The sequence below is a fragment of the Coregonus clupeaformis genome, chromosome 14 (genome assembly GCF_020615455.1).
Source record: "Coregonus clupeaformis isolate EN_2021a chromosome 14, ASM2061545v1, whole genome shotgun sequence".
NCBI lineage: Eukaryota > Metazoa > Chordata > Actinopteri > Salmoniformes > Salmonidae > Coregonus > Coregonus clupeaformis.
The window spans coordinates 35,325,356-35,345,635 of NC_059205.1; the positions used below are offsets into that span (position 1 = coordinate 35,325,356).

General features: G+C 44.6%; 1 pseudogene; it reads left to right on the top strand.

Moving 5' to 3' along the window:
* Positions 1–8,250: 8,250 nt before the first annotated feature.
* Positions 8,251–20,094, top strand: LOC121581313 (annotated as a pseudogene).
* The last annotated feature ends 186 nt before the right edge of the window (positions 20,095–20,280 follow it).

A 20,280-nucleotide genomic window follows, 5' to 3' on the forward strand; every position in this document is an offset into this window, starting at 1 on the left:
CACAATTCCCTCCGCCACTCCTCCACTGACCTGTCTCCCTTTCAGTGTGTACTAGGTTATCAGCCGGTCCTAGCACCATGGCATCAGAGCCAGATTGAGGCACCTTTGGTGGATGAATGGTTTCGGCGCTCGGAGGAGACCTGGAACGCTACTCATGTACGCCTGCAAAGAGCTATCAGGTGACAGAAGGCGAGTGCCGACCGCCACCGCAGTGAGGCGCCGGTGTATGCACCGGGGGACCGGATCTGGCTCTCGACCTGAAACCTTCCCCTTGCCTGCCCTGCCAGAAGCTGGGTCGGCGGTTTGTGGGGCCCTTTAAAGTCCTGAGGAGGTTGAACGAGGTTTGTTATAGGTTACAGCTCCCCCCTGATTACCGTATTAACCCCTCGTTCCATGTGTCTCTCCTCAGGCCGGTGGAAGCTGGTCCGCTCCAGGAGTCTGAGGTGCGGGAGGTTCCTCCCCCACCATTAGACATCGAGGGGGCACCGGCGTTCTCGGTCCTTTCCATTCTGGATTCGAGGCGTCGAGTGGGGGGTCTGCAGTATCTCGTGGAGTGGGAGGGGTACAGTCCGGAGGAACGGAGCTGGGTTCCCAGGAGGAACATCCTCAATCCCTCCCTGTTGAGGGAGTTCCATTGTCGTCATCCGACTCGCCCTGCTCCGCGTCCTCCTGGCCGTCCCCGAGGTGTCAAGTGGGGGGGGTACTGTCACGAATTCAGCCGAGGCTGCCCCTCCTCCTTGCTCGGGCAGGCTTCGGCGTTCGTCATCACCGGAGTAGTAGCTGCCACCGATCGATGTTTTCTGTGTTACACTTGTCTTGTCTGTATTGACCACACCTGTTACCCATTATGTTAATTTGTTTCCCTATTTTACCCTCTGGTTCCCTCGTGCTGTTATGCGTGATTGTTCGTTGTTTTGCTGTATTTTGGTATGCTGGTATTTGCTCTTCCCTGAGTGGAGGATTTGCTCTGCTATTTTGTTCCATTAAAGAACTTCGTTTTTATAGTTCTGTGTCCTGCGCCTGATTCCATCCTGCCGCTACACACAGACGCATGACACCACAACTTTGTCCCTGACCTGTTTGGAGAGCTCCTTGGTCTTCATGGAGCCGCTTGCTTGGTGGTGCCCCTTTTTTAGTGGTGTTGCAGACTCTGGGGCCTTTCAGAACAGGTGTATATATACTGAGATCATGTGACAGATCATGTGACACTTAGAATGCACACAGGTGGACTTTATTTAACTCATTATGTGACTTCTGAAGGTAATTGTTTGCACCAGATCTTATTTCGGGGCTTCATAGCAAAGGGGGTGAATACATATGCATGCACCACTTTTCCGTTATTTATTTGTTAGAATTTTTTTGAAACAAGTTATTTTTTTCATTTCACTTCACCAATTTGGACTATTTTGTGTATGTCCATTACATGAAATCCAAAATAAATAAATGTATATTACAGGATGTAATGCAACAAAATAGGAAAAACGCCAAGTGGGATGAATAATTTTGCAAGGCACTGTAGATAATAAACAGAGAGTAGCAGCAGCGTCCGGGTAGCCATTTGATTAGCTGTTCAGGAGTCTTATGGCTTGGGGGTAGAAGCTGTTAAGAAGCCTTTTGGACCTAGACTTGGGGCTCCGGTACCAAGCGGTGATGTACTGTGCTGTACGCACTACCCTCTGTAGTGCCTTGCAGTTGCCATACCGAGCAGTTGCCATACCAGGCGGTGATGCAACCAGTCAGGATGCTCTCGATTGTGCAGCTGTAAAACTTTTTGAGGATCTGAGGACACATGCCAAATCTTTTCAGTCTCCTGAGGGGGAATAGGCTTTGTCGTGCCCTCTTCACAACTGTCTTGGTGTGTTTGGACCATGATAGTTTGTTGGTGATGTGGACATGAAGGAACTTGAAGCTCTCAACCTGCTTCACTACAGCCCCGTCGATGAGAATGGGGGCGTGCTCAGTCCTCCTTTTCCTGTAGTCCACAATCATCTCCTTTGTCTTGATCACATTGAGGGAGAGGTTGTTATCCTGGCACCACACAGCCAGGTCTCTGACCTCCTCCCTATAGGCCGTCTCATCGTTGTCAGTGATCAGGCCTACTACTGTTGTGTCGTCTGCAAACTTAATGATGGTGTTGGAGTCGTGCTTGGCCATGCAGTCATGGGTGAACAGGGAGTATAGGAGGGGACTAAGCATACCCCCCTGAGTGGCCCCTGTGTTGAGGATCAGCGTGGCAGATGTGTTGTTACCTACCTTTACCACCTGGGGGCGGCCCGCCAGGATCCAGTTGCAGAGGGAGGTGTTTAGTTCCAGAGTCCTTAGCTTAGTGATGAGCTTTGAGGGCATTATGGTGTTGAACGCTGAGCTGTATTCAATGAATAGCATTCTCACGTAGGTGTTCCTCTTGTCCAGGTGGGAAAGGGCAGTGTGGAGTGCAATAGAGATTGCATCATCTGTGGATCTGTTGGGGCGGTATGCAAATTGGAGTGGGTCAAGGGTTTCTAGGATAATGGTGTTGATGTGAGCCATGACCAGCCTTTCAAAGCACTTCATGTCTACAGACTTGAGTGCTACGGGTCGGTAGTGATTTAGGCAGGTTAACTTAGTGTTCTTGGGCACAGGGACTATGGTGGTCTGCTTGAAACATGCTGGTATTACAGACTCATTCAGGGACAGTTTGAAAATGTCAGTGAAGACACTTGCCAGTTGGTCAGCGCATGCTCGGAGTACACATCCTGGTAATCCGTCTGGCCCTGCAGCCTTATGAATGTTGACCTGTTTAAAGGTCTTACTCACATCATCTATGGAGAGCGTGATCACACAGTCATCCGGAACAGCTGATACTCTCATGCATGCTTCAGTGTTGCTTGCCTCGAAGCGAGCATAGAAGTAATTTAACTCGTCTGGTAGGCTCGTGTCACTGGGCAGCTCGCGGCTGTGCTTCCCTTTGTAGTCCGTAATAGTTTGCAAGCCCTGCCACATCCGATGAGCGTCGGAGCCAGTGTAGTACGATTCAATCTTAGTCCTGTATTGACACTTTGTCTGTTTGATGGTTCGTCGGAAGGCATAGCGGGATTTCTTATAAGCATCCGGGTTAGAGTCCCACTCCTTGAAGCGGCAGCTCTACCCTTTAGCTCAGTGCAGATGTTGCCTGTAATCCATGGCTTCTGGTTGGGGTATGTATGTACGGTCACTGTGGGGTCGACGTCATTGATGCACTTATTGATGAAGCCAGTGACTGATGTGGTGCAGTCAACATGTAGTCGCAAGTCAGATAACTTTTATAACCATAATGCAACACACTTTGAAAGGCGGTGATCATCGACAAAGTGATCTGCTTGAACACACCCTTTCTTTCAGCTGATGGTAGTGGATCATTTCTGTCAAGTCAAAGCGTTATGGTTATGAAAATTGTCCAACTTGCAACTACATGTCGACTGTATAAGCTTCACAAAAATCATCTTATCAAAGGTCATGCAGTTTTTGATTAAATTGCCTTTAAGTCGATGCAGTTACTTCTCACCAACTGCACCATGCAGCCATCAACTGCATTGTGGGAGGCACTATTTGTCAACCTATCATTAGGGTGTTTTTGTTTGACCCACACGAACTAACATGGCCAAAGACGTGACTGAAACAGGAGCCAACTTTGCCGCGATTCTAAAGCTACAGAGTATACAAATGAAAGTTATATTTGAGACCTCTCTCTAACCAATATTCTTCAAACGTTATCTTTTCAGTTTGCGAGTGTGTGGTATGGGGTGTAGAAACGTTTATTTCAAAATTTTTACAGAAAAACTTTTATAAACAATATCAGCTATGTTGACACTGCCATGTTGATCTGAGCCTTGCTTTTGGAAAACCACTACAGTGTCTGATTTTCGGTTGCGCAGATGCACCTCCCCCAACTTCACTCGCCGACTTTTGTCTACAGTCGGCTTCATTAGGCTTACCGCTCGAACATGCCCATTGTCATCTCATCAACTGCTATCTAGGTTGAAATTGTCATTGAGGATGATTCGATTAAGTTGGTCTGGGCGCTCGGTTAGGCGTAGTTTGCACCAGGTGAAAAGTGATTGCATTACTTTTGGAACCGGTCTGCCTCCCGGGCATTAGCCAGGTGACCCGTTCTGTAAACCCCCATTCTGGCCGGCGGTGAAGTCGGCTCAAAACAAAAGTGACGTACATTAAGCACGTGGAGTAATGTGTAGGATTCCGTTTTTTTCACATGGATACGCGATTGCTTTTGATAAAAATGCTTTATCTGCCTTCACAATGAAAACTAGTTTGAAAATTCGAACATATATTTGATGGAAAATAGATGTATGTTTCTGAACGACGCATCATGCTGCCTTGTTGAAAATATTACAGAGCGGTGCAGATTACCATTCGATTTGAGCAGGGCGCGCCCGGTGCAACCTGGGCCAGTTTAGTAGAATCCCCTCACCGACATTGTCCTCACCGGGCAGTGACAGGCTGATGCCAGGGCAATGAAAAGCGTCTCTGGAGTATTGGATGCACTAACTGTAAGTCTCTCTGGATAAGAGCGTCTGCTAAATGATGAAATGTAATGTAAATGTGTTGTCTCTGGTGGATTGGACCCAACCAAAGTTTATGAGAGCGATCAACAAACCGACTCATATTTACATTTACATTTTAGTCATTTAGCAAATGCTCTTATCCAGAGCAATGTACAGTTAGTGCATCATTTAAGGTAGCTAGGTGAGACAACCACATATCATAGTAGGTCATAAAAAGCCTTTAAAGATACATGTATTTTAGCACTCAGCAGTAATGAAGAGTGTTCCCCCAAATGGGCACTCTGTCTGATGTGTGTCTCGACTAATTATCATGTAGAGATTAAAATTAAAGCTAATTTGATAAACTTCAAAGGTACAATAAAGGTAGCAAATATGTGGCAAGCTGTGTTTCTGTTTCCACTGTTCAGGCAAATGTCTGGCATAGTAATGTTGGCCATCATGTATGCACAAACTGTACTGACAGCTGGTATCTGCATTTTAAATAGCAATATTTACTATGTAAAATAACTTGGGTAAAGACAGAGTTTATTGCAAAAAACAATGATACCTTCATGTTTGATTATTTGAATTGAGAAATATATCCATACAGTCAATATTTTTCAACCCTAATTTGATACTTTTCTAAATTTGACTAAAATGTATTTCTAGATAATTGTCCATCTCTTGATACCAGCGTTATAAACCAGCATGCATACAGTATTACATTTACATTTTAGTCATTTAGCAGACACTCTTATCCAGAACGACTTACAGTTAGTGAGTGCATACATTTTCATACTGGCCCCCCCCGTGGGAAACAAACCCACAACCCTGCCGTTGCAAGCGCCATGCTCTACCAACTGAGCTACAGGGGACTACAGTATGTGGCCATGATCAAGACATCAGTCTATGATGGCTGGCAACGAGCACTCTGCAGGCAGGCTGCCCTCCAAAGTGATGTTGTGGAGCTGCCAGAAAGAACATCCTTTCCATCCGGTCCTGCATCATCCGCGACAAGTAGGCCATATGATGGTGCTTGCTCTGGACTCCAGAGAAGTGACATGACATATCCCTAGTTGATGATATTGGCTGCTAACATGAATGACTTTCAGCTCCAAATGCAGCTGTAAAACGCTATTTATTTTTGTAGCTTATCTTGCGTTTTGAAAATGCGTCATTGTTTATGGCTGTAATGATAGGCTACATTTGCACAGCAATTGTGCATGCATGTTCGCGTGTGCACACGTAGATGTGCGTGCACGGGGGGTCGCAAGTTTTGTACCACTGGGTAGTGGCAACAAATGGAGTTAGGTTGTATATAGTAATGGTAGGCTACAGTATTTATCACAATCTTCTATTCTGACTGGAATTGTGTTGGTCATTGTTAATAAGTGCAGCATTTATTCCAGTTCAAAATATTTTTCTAAAATACTTTCTCATCAGATTGTGCTGCTTTCCCCCCTTGCAATAATTGCTCAAAGAGTCTATGACTGTGGTTGCGGGATTTTTTCTGCCCCAAAAGGTCTGTGCATGACCCTGGTCGGCAAGTACAGTGAGCATGATTGGCTAATGAAGAGTTCATGGCTGGTGTTCTAAGCATGTAATACTGAGGCAAGTGTTAATTTAAAGTTATTGGTCAACCACTTAGCTCTGCTATCATTGGATGAGTGACAGTCAATATTATATTTCCTATGTAGCATTTCAGAGAGGAATGGGAATGTCCCAAATCCCATAGCTATAAATAATATGGAGTCATAATAACAAGATCATAGCAGCACTTTCCAACACAAATGTATGTGTTGGATCAGCTAGGTGTTCAATCAGTCAATGTGACCTTGTCAAAACAAATGGTTGGATGAGTGATAATGAGGATTTACACCAGCACTGTCACATGCACATTCAGCTGTGAATGCGGCCATCCCTGCCGTTCCACTTGGGAATTTCAGAAAAGCGCTGTGGATGAGACAGATGGAGATCTAGAGAAGTTGAGGGGCCAAAATGAGACCCATTATATTAAACCCTAGATAACAAAGAAGATGACAAAAAGCAATACTGACAGTGACAGATGAAGTATTGGGGATAATAATGAGTGCTTGTATATGTGTGACTCACAGGATAGACATCTGAAATTCCCTGGACATTATCCCATAAAATCACAATGGAGCTGTGGAAGGCCGATCAAGGGAGGGGAGACAGACAACAATGCACTCCTCTGGGCAAGAGTGGCATGTCCCTCTGGAGTCAGGAGTAGTTTGTGTCTCAGTAGGTGATTGTGAGGTTTGTGTAGTGTCTGTGACCTTTGAGGGCAGGTCCTACAGGGGTTATATATTTGATCTCCACTATTGCAGGGATACAGTTCTGAAGCATCCTTCCTTATCCACCTCTTAGCAGTGTTGAAGGTAAATTAACACTCCATAAACTTTTATTGAGTGATTATTGTTACATACATCAAAATCTAATTGTGTGATTTATTGCTATGCTTTTGACAAGGTGATGTAATGAGACACAGGAATATATGGTGGAAATGCTGAAGGAGTTTGTCAAGGTGTCCATCACCAGCCGCGAAGGCGACCCGGTTACTGTGCAGACCAAGAATGGGAAGGTCAGTGCTTTACTTCAAGTGACCAAGTTGAACATAAACCAAGTTGACCTCATGCATACAATACAAGGTTGATCAGAACAAGGTTGTAAAGTGATGCAGAATGAAGTGGCTAATAACTGTCTACACCATCTCTCTAATTTCTCACAGACTCACCTTCAAAGACTCTCAGAATATGCAAAATAATCCCTGCAAGTTTGACAAGATTACTATGTTTCCAGTGGAGAATCAGGTGCTGGAAAGATGGTGAACACCAACAGAGTCCTCCAGTACTTTGCAAGCATTGCAAGCTTCTGATATTAAAAGATGCAGCCGCCCAAAACAAGGTGTTCAATCTGTTACAGCTTTTGCATGCATATTTTCATGATTGAGCAGTTCTGTAGCCAAGTATCTAATATGTGTTTCTATAACATTCTAAGGGAACTAAGGATGAAATCATCCAGGCTAACCCAGCTCTAGAGGCCTATGGTAACGCCAAGACCATCAGAAATGACAGCTCCTCAAGATTTGTGAGTTTCTGATAGATATTCAGGTTTATTTATTTAATACAGCATTAAATCACCCGAAAATATACTAACAACCATTTTCTGTGTAGGGTAAATTTATCAGGATTAATTTTGACACTCGAGGAAAACTTGCTTCTGCTAAAATTGAGACATGTCCAAAGATAAATAGTCACATGCACGCACATGTTAAAGTTACCAATGGTTTTCTTCAAGGGAGGCATTGTTTGTCATCCAATGGAATATCCATGCATTCATGGTGGTCAAGATCAAGCCTCTGCTGAAATCTGCTGAGGCAGAGAAGGAGATGGACAACTTGAAGGTAGAGTTCCTCAAGCTTAAAGAAGTGTTTGCCAAGTCTGAGACTTGGAGAAAGGAACTAGAGGAAAATATGGTCTCCCTTCTGCAAGAAAATTATGATCTCCAGCTTCATGTCCAGGCAGTGAGTTTAGATTTTTTAATCACATTTCAAAAAAGATAATGTTGTGGCTGAATTGTTGTATCAAGCTTTGGTCTTCATCACTCCATACTACAAAGTCTACCATACATCTTTACCAAAAAGCTAGCTTTCAGTATAAGGGCAAGGTTACTGACATGGCACACTGCCTCCATTACACTGTGCTGTCTTTTGTATGTTGTTCTTATGTTGTTTGTATCTATATATTTACAACCTGTTTGGCAGGAGCAAGATAATCTCTGTGATGCAGAGGAGCGTTGTGAGGAGCTGATCAAAAACAAGATCCAGCTTGAGGCCAAAGGCAAAGAGCTGATGGAGAGACTGGAGGGTGAGGAGGAAATAAATGCAGAACTGACCGCTAAGAAGAGGAAACTGGAGGACGAGTGCTCTGAGATAAAGAAGGACATTGATGATCTGGAGCTCACTCTGGCTAAAGTGGAGAAGGAGAGGCATGCCACTGAGAACAAGGTAATTCTAAATCTTAAAATCTGTATGAAGAACACAAAATGTTTTTATAAGATTCTGATTGAGGAAAGGGCAGCTCTGGATGAAATCATTGCTAAGCTGACCAAGGAGAAGAAAGCTCTCCAGGAGGCTCATCAGCAAACGCTGGACGACCTGCAGAGTGAGGAGGACAAAGTCAACACTCTAACCAAGGCCAAGGCTAAGCTGGAGCAACAAGCTGATGATGTGAGATCCTATATAGAGATTAGAGCATTTTAATGGAAAAAATGCTAACAAACCACTAACAATTGTAATTTGCTTAATTGTCCTCTGCAGCTTGAAAGGGTCCCTTGAGCAAGAGAAAAAGGTGCGAATGGATCTTGAAAGAGCCAAGAGGAAGCTGGAGGGAGACTTGAATTTGTCCCAGGAGTGTGTAATGGACCTGGAGAATGATGAACAGCAGCTAGAGGAGCACCTCAAGAAGTAAGATTAAAGCCATAACAAAATATTACACTCTACTGCAAACAAATTGTGACGTCACGAGAGGCTACACAGCTTTCAGCGGGATTGCTCAAGTAGTGCAAGGAGACAAGGTTCAAACAAAACAAGGATTTTATTATAGGTCTTGGGAAATTAACGAAAATATAACAAAATTCTGTTCTCTTGTGGCTCCTTTAAGGTTACACAGTTTAGGGATGTCTCTTCCACATCCAAAATCACAATTCTCACTCGCTCAGATAACTTTTCCCCAGCCTTACTGTAGTCCACGTTGCAGCTAGTGGCCAACCCAGCAAAAAAGTCCTTCCAAATGTCTCTCACGATTTCCACAGGTGCATATATCCAAAGGTGAGTATTTCCCAAAGGTAAGTATCTCCAAATCTTATATCTTCCTCATGGGAGTGGACGTGCAGCACTCTTGTCCTCCAGAGAGCCCAGGTTGGAGACTGTGTCTCTTCACCCCCCCACACACTCCCTCAGTGTGTCTCTTCACTTCCCAAACCTTCAGCTCATCAGCTCCTCATTTGTTTCAGCTGCGTGGGAAGATTGGCCATAGAGGGGTGGAGTTCCCGACCATACCAGCAGATGGAGCCATAGCTGTCTGGGTTTGCAGCCACCTCAGGGGATGTAACGTCCCTCCAGGACGCAGCCTCTCGTGACATCACACATCCCCTCGGGACCGACGTCCGCGGTAAAGGCAGCGAAGAAGCATCACGCCGGGAGAGGGCGTCCGGATTGCCGTGGTGCTTGCCAGCCTGCTCTCTCTTCAACTCCTCCACCTCTAGGACCAGGGACTCAGCCTCCTGTTGCTCTCCTGAGTTTCTTACTGAACGCATCAGCCTTGGTTTTAGCAGAGTTTAGCTTCTGTTGAGCAGCTTTCCGTTCCTTCTCTCTCTGCCTCCGCATTCTTCATCTTGTTCTCCAACACTTGTACTTCTCCTCTGCCTTCTTCTGACCTCCTTACTACTGCGCAGGGTCTCCCTCACACTCCTCGATGGTCCTGCGCAGCCTCAGCTCCTCCTGTTGCTTATGGAAGGAGCTCTGTTGGAGTTTAGCCTGGAGGATATCTAACTCTTCTGTCTTCATGTCTAACTGTTGCTTTAACAAACGATACCTCTGCGGTCCCCTTCAGACTAGACAGTTCTGTCCAGATTCTGTAGCTCCGTCTCGTGTCGGTCTGGGCACCCTGCCATCCCTATCAGAGCCCGGACGAGTGAGTAATTCGGAGGATTGCACCGGAGCCTTCCCAGGATGAGTCTTGCCTCTCCGTTTCCGAGGTACTCGAGTTATCCCCTCTCCTGAGACTCTCTCCAGAGTGGGTAAAAGGCTGGGCAGTCTCGGCCCAATTAGGACAGGGACGGGGAGGGAATCAACCACCCCCGCCGTCGTCGTGTATGGTTCCCCGTGTGCTGGTCATGTAAGTTCAGTAATGGGGTATTCTCTGGTGTCCCCATGGACACAGGAAACTGGGAGGACTTTCCCCGGGGTCAGACACGTTGGGCCCACCAAATCCTTACGCACCAGGGTGGCCCGGCTACCAGAATCCAGTAAGGCCTCCACATCATGGTGATTCACAGTTACCGGGCAGGTGGGGGGTCGATCGGGGCCGCCATCTACGACTCCCCAAGAGCGAGGCAAAACGGTGTGTGGGTGCTGAGCTGAGGACTCCGCAGTGGGCATAGGTTCATCGGGCTGGTTTCCCACACTGCCAGGAGATATGTCCCATCTCCCCACACCGGTAACACTGTCGAGTTTCCCCTCCTGGTGTACTCTTCTTGGACCCGCCTGGTTTCTGGCTCCCCCTGGAGCCGGGATAAGTCCTGACGTGGCTGGGTTCGAGACCTTGGGGTCCTTTGGACGGGTTCTTCCCATTTGTGGTGGGGCCGCACTCCTGGGGTCTTTTCGGGAAGCATTCAGCATCTCCGCTGTGGCCTGGTACTTTTCCACAGCTTCCACGGTCAGATCAGCTGTGGTCAAGGCCTGTTGACTGATGAACCGTTTGCCTCATAAGGCAGGGCGCGTAGGTAACGATCCACCACAACGGCCTCCACCACCGCCGCTGCTGTATTCCTCTGCGGATCCAGCCATTTCCTTCACGATTCGACAAGTTCATGCATCTGCGCCCGAGGAGGTTGGTCTGGTTGGAAGGTCCAGCTGTGAAAGCGCTGGGCCATACCAAACTTTGTGAGTCCATATCTGCTGAGGATCTCAGACTTCAGGGCATCATAGTCAGTAACCTGGTCAGGGCCCAGGTCCCGGACAGCATTCAGCGATTCCCCGGTTAGAAAGGGGGCTAACAGACCAACCCACTGTTGCTTGGGCCAGGCTTCCTTAGTGGCCGTGGCCTCAAATGCATGCAGGTATGCCTCAATGTCATGGTAGCTCTCATCTTAGATATAAAGTCACTTGCCTTTATTGGGCGGGTATTTTGACCACCCTCTGTCTCTGCAACTGCAATTCCTCTGCCTTCAGAAGGTTGGCTTTCTTTTGCTCCTCCAAGAGAGCCACGTTTGCTTGCATCTGGGCTTGCTGGCCAGCAACAAGGGATTTCAATATGTCCTCCATTTCAGTCGGCGGGGAGCCTACGGCCAACTTGGAAAACTGGGTGATCAAACCTTCGGGTATCCTCCTCTGACATGCACTATTAACGCTTGAGCGTGCCCGTATTCTCCACCATCTGTGACGTCACGAGAGGCTACACAGCTTTCAGCGGGATTGCTCAAGTAGTGCAAGGAGACAAGGTTCAAACAAAACAAGGATTTTATTATAGGTCTTGGGAAATTAACTAAAATATAACAAAATTCTGTTCTCTTGTGGCTCTTTAAGGGTTAACAGTTCAGGGATGTCTCTTCCACATCCAAAATCATAATTCTCACTCGCTCAGATAACTTTTCCCCAGCCTTACTGTAGTCCACGTTGCAGCTAGTGGCCAACCCAGCCAAAAAGTCCTTCCAAATGTCTCTCACGTATTTCCACAGGTGCATATATCCAAAGGTGAGTATTTCCCAAAGGTAAGTATCTCCAAATCCTTATATTCCTCATGGGAGTGGACGTGCAGCACTCTTGTCCTCCAGAGAGCCCAGGTTGGAGACTGTGTCTCTTCACCCCCCACACACTCCCTCAGTGTGTCTCTTCACTTCCCAAACCTTCAGCTCATCAGCTCCTCATTTGTTTCAGCTGCGTGGGAAGATTGGCCATAGAGGGGTGGAGTTCCCGACCATACCAGCAGATGGAGCCATAGCTGTCTGGGTTTGCAGCCACCTCAGGGGGATGTAACGTCCCTCCAGGACGCAGCCTCTCGTGACATCACAAAATGCAGAAACATTCTTAAGCAATTTGTCTTATCGAGCTACCAATGAATGATTACACTGATTACACAGGAAGGACTTTGAAATCAGTAATCTGATCTGTAGGATTCACGATGAACAGGCCATAATAAACCACCTTCAAAAGAGGTTGAAGGAGCTTCAGGTAATGAAGTACAATGTCCTTTTTAATTCTTCAAACATTTGTATGTTTTACCATGATGATGCCGTTTTGTCTCGTGCTAGGCCCGTGTAGAGGAACTGGAAGAGGAGCTTGAGAAAGAGTTGCCCGAGCCAAGGTGGAGAAGCAAAGAGCAGACTTAGACAGAGAGCTGGAGGAGATTAGTGAGAGGCTGGAGGAGGCTGGTGGAGCCACTGTGGTCCAGATTGAGATGAATAAGAATAGGGAGATGGAGTTCCAGAAACTTTGCAGAGACAACTCTGCAGCAGGAGGCTACAGCTGCCACACAGGAAGAAACAAGCTGACAGTGTGGCCGACCTATGCGAGCAAGTAGACAACCTGTAGAGAGTGAAGCAGAAACTGGAGAAGGAGAAGAGTGAGCTCAGGCATGGAACATGTTGCAAAGTCAAAGGTAAAAAGTCCATCTAAGTGAAAGTACAAAGCTCTTTCCATTTTGTCACTGTTTACCTCTTGAATTATTACTTTTTTTGTCTTTCAGGACCACGGCAATTAATACAGGACCAAGTATGAGGAAACTCAAAGATTCCTCAATGACATTACAACTCGACTTCAAGCCGAGAACGGTAGGTAGAATAACTGCTGTCTCTGGATATTGCAATAGATAAGCTGAATGAGGTAACAAGCTAAAGTTTATTCCTCAACCTGTTACTTTTTAGATTACATTGGTAGACAGTTGGAAGAAAATTAATATATTGTCTTTCAGCTGACGAGGAAATAATTTGTACAGTCAACAGTCAAGGTAATTTAGACCATATATTGTCTTTATTTATGAATGAAGATGCCCTCATCATAATATGAGTGCCCTCTGTCCTTGCTCCTCTCAGGCAAAGAATGCACAAGCCCATGCAGTGCAGTCTGTTCACCATGACTGTGACCTGCTTAGAGAGCGGTATGAGGAGTAGTAGGAGGCCAAGGCTGAGCTGCAGCATGGCATGTCCAAGGCTAACTCTGAGGTGGCTCAGTGGAGAACAAAGTGCAAGACTGACGCCATTCAGAAAACTGAAGAACTGGAGGAAACCAAGTAAGGAATGATAAAATACAATTTGCTAGAATCCTAATTCCTGTTAAATAGCAGCAACATTTATCAAAATGCACAAATACTCAATGGATCAAGTCTAAAACACTAAATACCAACTTCTAAGTAAATTGCCTGAAGTTTGGAGAAGCTATGAAATGATATGCCACATTTTTTACTTCGTCTCTACGTCCACAACTCGGGAAGAAGCTGGCTCATCTCCTGCAGGATGCTGAAGAAGCTGTGGAGGCAGTGAACGCTAAATGTTCCTCCCTGGAGAAGACCAAACACAGACTGCAGAATGAGATTGAAGATCTCATGGTGGATGTGGAGAGGTCTAATGCTGCTGCTGCTGCCCTGGACAAGAAGCAAATAAACTTTGACAAAGGATGTAATGCAGTTCTTCAATTCACACGTCGATCTGAATTCCTCAAGCTTAAAGAAGCGTTTGCCAAGTCTGAGACTCGCAGAAACGAACTAGAGGAAAAGATGGTCTCCATTCTACAAGAAAAAAATGATCTCCAGCTTCATGTCCAGGCAGTGAGTTTAGATTTTTTAAAATCACATTTAAAAAAAGATAATGTTGTGGCTGACTGTTGTATCAAGCTTTGGTCTTCAGCACTCAATACTACAAAGTCTACCGTAAAGAGTCATGAGGTGAGAGTGCAATTTCAAACCATCCCTTGTTCTGTCTGGATTGGCCGTTTTACATCAACAACTTCAGTTTGAATCTTCTCATGTGTATTCAGCTTGAGTTAAATCAGGTCATGGCTAACATTGATCGCAAGCTGGCTGAGAAGGATGAGGAGATGGAGCAGTCCAAGACCTGCCATGGTGTGCCTAGTAGATACTGCTCAAAATGTTTTTTAAAAGGTGCTATCTAGAACCTAAAAGGGTCCCACATAAAAAATACTACAGTTTACGATAGAATACTACAGTACTTACTAAAGAATTATGTAGCAAACTGTAGTATACTTAAGCAATAAGGCCCGGGGGTGTGCCTGGACACAGTCCTTAGCCGTGGTATATTGGCCATATATTACAAACGCCCGAGGTGCCTTATTGCTATTATAAACTGGTTACCAACGTAATTAGAGCAGTAATACGAAATATTTTGTCATACCCGTGGTATCAGCCAATCAGCATTCAGGGCTCGAACCACCCAGTTTATAATGTAGAATACTATACTACACACTATAGTATCCCTCGAACATGTGTAGTGCTTAGTATATAATTTGGTAGTATACTGTAGAATATTATAGTACATACTACAGTATTATCCACAAAAAAACACTGTAGTAAATACTACTTAAATGTCCGCAAAAACAATACAGTCCGCAAAAACACTACATTTTTTAAATGTAGTAAATAATACAGTATTTAATTTGCATATAACCTACCTATTCCCCTCCCCCATATCCCAATTTGTGCCACCTATAAGTGAGAAACCTACATGTCAAGTACAGTGCCTTGCAAAAGTACTCATCCCCCTTGGCGTTTTTCTTATTTTGTTGCATTACAACCTGTAATTTAAATGGATTTTATTTGGATTTCATGTCATCGACATACACAAAATAGTTCAAATTGGTGAAGTGGAATGAAAAAAATTACTTCTTTCAAAAAATTCGAAAAAATAAATTACGGAAAAGTGGTGCGTGCATATGTATTCACCCCCTTTGCTATGAAGCCCCTAAATAAGATCTGGTGCAACCAATTACCTTCAGAAGTCACATAATTAGTTAAATAAAGTCCACCTGTGTGCATTCTAAGTGTCACATGATCAGTCACATGATCTCAGTATATATACACCTGTTCTGAAAGGCCCCAGAGTCTGCAACACCACTAAAAAAGGGGCACCACCAAGCAAGCGGCACCATGAAGACCAAGGTGCTCTCCAAACAGGTCAGTTACAAAGTTGTGGAGAAATACAGATCAGGGTTGGGTTATAGAAAAATATCAGAAACTTTGAACATCCCACGGAGCACCATTAAATCCATTATAAAAAATTTGAAAGAATATGGCACCACAACAAACCTGCCAAGAGAGGGCCGCCCACCAAAACTCACAGACCAGGCAAGGAGGGCATTAATCAGAGAGGCAATAAAGAGACCAAAGGAGCTGCAAAGCTCCACAGCTGAGATTGGAGTATCTGTCCATAAGACCACTTTAAGTCATATACTCCACAGAGCTGGGCTATATGGAAGAGTGGCCAGAAAAAAGCCATTGTTTAAAGAGAAAAATAAGCTAACACGTTTGGTGTTCACCAAAAGGCATGTGGGAGACTCCCCAAACATATGGAAGAAGGTACTCTGGTCAGATGAGACTAAAATTGAGCTTTTTGGCCATCAAGGAAAACACTATGTCTGGCGCAAACCCAAGACCTCTCATCACCCCGAGAACACCATCCCCACAGTGAAGCATGGTGGTGGCAGCATCATGCTGTGGGGATGTTTTTCATCGGCAGGGACTGGGAAAATGGTCAGAATTGAAGGAATGATGGATGGCGCTAAATACAGGGAAATTCTTGAGGGAAACCTGTTTCAGTCTTCCAGAGATTTGAGACTGGGACAGAGGTTCACCTTCCAGCAGGACAATGACCCTAAGCATACTGCTAAAGCAACACTCTAGTTTTTTTAAGGGGAAACATTTAAATGTCTTGGAATGGCCTAGTCAAAGCCCAGACCTCAATCCAATTGAGAATCTGTGGTATGACTTAAAGATTGCTGTACACCAGCGGAACCCATCCAATTTGAAGGAGCTGGAGCAGTTTTGCCTTGAAGAATGGGCAAAAATCCCAGTGGCTAGATGTGCCAAGCTTGTAGAGACATACCCCAAGAGACTTGCAGCTGTAATTGCTGCAAAAGGTGGCTCTACAAAGTATTGACTTTGGGGGGTGAATAGTTATGCACGCTCAAGTTTTCTGTTTTTTTTGTCTTATTTCTTGTTTGTTTCACAATAAAACATATTTTGCATCTTCAAAGTGGTAGGCATGTTGTGTAAATCAAATGATACAAACCCCCAAAAAATGGTTGTAAGGCAACAAAATAGGAAAAATGCCAAGGGGGGTGAATACTTTCACCAGCCACTGTATATACCATATATTGTGTTCCCTATGGTTCTAGAAAAGAGCAGAAGCCTTGAACTCTCTGTTCCGAACCCAGTCCTACCTACAGACAGGATATGGAACATTTGCTCTTTTAGTATTTCTCCTGTATGTTTCCTCAAGGAGAAAGCCCCCAACTTCTATGTCAAAGATAATAAAACACTTCAGTAAATATTACAGTAATGTCCCCAAAAACACTACAGTAAGTACTACAGTATATTACAGTCCACAAAAACACCACAGTAAATACTACAGTATACCGTACTAAAGTCTGCAAAAAACACTACAGTAAATACTACAGTCTGCAAGAACACTACAGTAATAGTTAGTATATACTCATTTTTTACTACAGTATTTATACTATAGTTAACTGTAAATACTACAGTATACTACATTATTGTGAATACTATAGTATTCTTACCATAGCATACACTATCGTATTTTGTCATGTGGGGTTCTTCGGCTTTCCACATAGGAGAACTCTTTGAAGAAACCTATTTGGTTCCAGGTAGAACTCTTTTGGTTCCAGGTAGAACCCTTTTGGGTTCCATGTATAACTCTTTCCACAGAGGGTTCTACATGCAAACCAAAACAGTTTTACCTGTAACCAAATAGGGTTCTTCAAAAAGTTATCCTGTGGGGTCAGCCGAAGCACCCCTTTAGAACCCTTTTTTCTAAGATTGTTACATTGCATATTCCTCTCTAGGATGCCCAAATCCAGTTGTGACCATTCCAATGATGATCTGAAAGAGAACATTGCCATTGTAGAGAGACATAACAATCTAATGCAGGCAGAGCTGGAGGAGCGAAGAAGATGTTTTGAACAGACTGAAAGAAGCCTCAAGCTGGCTGAGCAAGAGCTACTGGATGTCAATGGAGGGTGCAGCTGCTGCACGCATTGGTAAGGTAGAATCACTGACTATGGATTTTCTTCTTTAGCTGTAGCTGAACATTGTTAAAAAATATATTTTCTTATAATCTATGAATAGAACACTGGCCTGCTGAATTAGAAGAAGAAACTTGAGGCTGACACCGCCCAGTTTCAGACTGAGTCAGAAGAGGCAGTGCAGGAGTGCAGAAATGCTGAAGAAAAGGCCAAGAAGGACATTACTGATGCTGCCATGATGGCAGAGGAGTTGAAGAAGGAGCAGGACACCAGTTCTCACCTGGAGCGAATGAAGAAGAACATGGAGCAGACCATCAAGGACCTGCAGCACCGCCTGGATGAGGCAGAACAAATCGCCATGAAGGGGGGCAAGAAGCAGGTGCAGAAGCTGGAGGCCAGGGTAAGTTTAACTTTACATTATAAATTGTACATGTACATACTGAACATAAGACATTTGCAAAATAATAATACTGGATCCTGTTACATACAGTGGGGAGAACAAGTATTTGATACACTGCCGATTTTGCAGATTTTCCTACTTACAAAGCATGTAGAGGTCTGTAATTTTTGTCATAGGTACACTTCAACTGTGAGCAACAAAAACAAACAAAAATCCAGAAAATCACATTGTATGATTTTTAAGTAATTAATTTGCATTTTATTGCATGACATAAGTATTTGATACATCAGAAAAGCAGAACTTTAATATTTGGTACAGAAACCTTTGTTTGCAATTACAGAGATCATACGTTTCCTGTAGGTCTTGACCAGGTTTGCACACACTGCAGCAGGGATTTTGGTCCACTCCTCCATACAGACCTTCTCCAGATCCTTCAGGTTTCGGGGCTGTCGCTGGGCAATACGGACTTTCAGCTCCCTCCAAAGATGTTCTATTGGGTTCAGGTCTGGAGACTGGCTAGACCACTCCAGGACCTTGAGATGCTTCTTATGGAGCCACTCCTTAGTTGCCCTGGCTGTGTGTTTCGGATCGTTGTCATGCTGGAAGACCCAGCCACCACCCATCTTCAATGCTCTTACTGAGGGAAGGAGGTTGTTGGCCAAGATCTCGCGATACATGGCCCCATCCATCCTCCCCTCAATACGGTGCAGTCGTCCTGTCCCCTTTGCAGAAAAGCATCCCCAAAGAATGATGTTTCCACCTCCATGCTTCACGGTTGGGATGGTGTTCTTGGGGTTGTACTCATCCTTCTTCTTCCTTCAAACACGGCGAGTGGAGTTTAGACCAAAAAGCTATATTTTTGTCTCATCAGACCACATGACCTTCTCCCATTCCTCCTCTGGATCATCCAGATGGTCATTGGCAAACTTCAGACGAGCCTGGACATGTGCTGGCTTGAGCAGGGGGACCTTGCGTGCGCTGCAGGATTTTAATCCATGACGGCGTAGTGTGTTACTAATGGTTTTCTTTGAGACTGTGGTCCCAGCTCTCTTCAGGTCATTGACCAGGTCCTGCCGTGTAGTTTTGGGCTGATCCCTCACCTTCCTCATGATCATTGATGCCCCACGAGGTGAGATCTTGCATGGAGCCCCAGACCGAGGGTGATTGACCGTCATCTTGAACTTCCATTTTCTCTTAATTGCGCCAACAGTTGTTGCCTTCTCACCAAGCTGCTTGCCTATTGTCCTGTAGCCCATCCCATCCTTGTGCAGGTCTACAATTTTTTCCTTGATGTCCTTACACAGCTCTCTAGTCTTGGCCATTGTGGAGAGGTTGGAGTCTGTTTGATTGAGTGTCTGATTGAGTGACAGGTCTGTGAGAGCCGGAATTCTTACTGTTTGGTAGGTGATCAAATACTTATGTCATGCAATAAAATGCAAATTGATTACTTAAAAAATCATACAATGTGATTTTCTGGATTTTTGTTTTAGATTCCGTCTCTCACAGTTGAAATGTACCTATGATAAAAATTACAGACCTCTACATGCTTTGTAAGTAGGAAAACCTGCAAAATCGGCAAAACTTGTTCTCCCCACTGTAAATGTTATGGCTTTGACAGGTGAGGTGGAGAATGAGTTCAAGGCTGATGCCATCAAAGGAATTTGTAAATATGAGAGACGTATCAAGGAGCTGACCTACCAAGTATCTTTAGTAACTCTGTCATTGGCTGTCCAGTCTTCTGACCTGATAACAAATGGGTTTAACCATTTTTTGTGTCTAAAATTGACAGGATGAGGAGGACCGTAAGAAAATGGCTCCTCTTCAAGAACTTGTGGATAAGCTGCAGCTGAAAATGAAATCTTACAAGAGAGCTGCAGAGGAGGCTGTAAATATGGACTTTATGCATTCATTCTTGAGATACTATCCACCTGTTTTAGCTCAGGCGACATTATGTTTGTTTGTTTCTGTATCACAGGAGGAACAGGCAAATACTAACCTGGAAGTTCTGCAAAATACAGCATGACCTGGATGAGGTCGAGGAAAGGGCAGACATCGCTGAGTCTCAGGTCAACAAGCTGCGTGCCAAGAGCTGTGATGTTGGTTCCAAGGTTAGAAATACCATCAAATATATGATCTATGGCTTCTGACCCTGGCAGATGCTTGCTAAAAATGTTGGCTAAACTCATTGTTTGGCTTCTATATTTTGATAGAAACTAATCTATCTGTTGATACCAGATTTCCACTAACTGGCTCTCTCTTTGTCTCAATTCTTTCTAACATTCCCTGACATTCCAGAAAGGATTTGATGAAAAAATATTCTGCTGTGTGTAGTACATTTCCCTCTATCT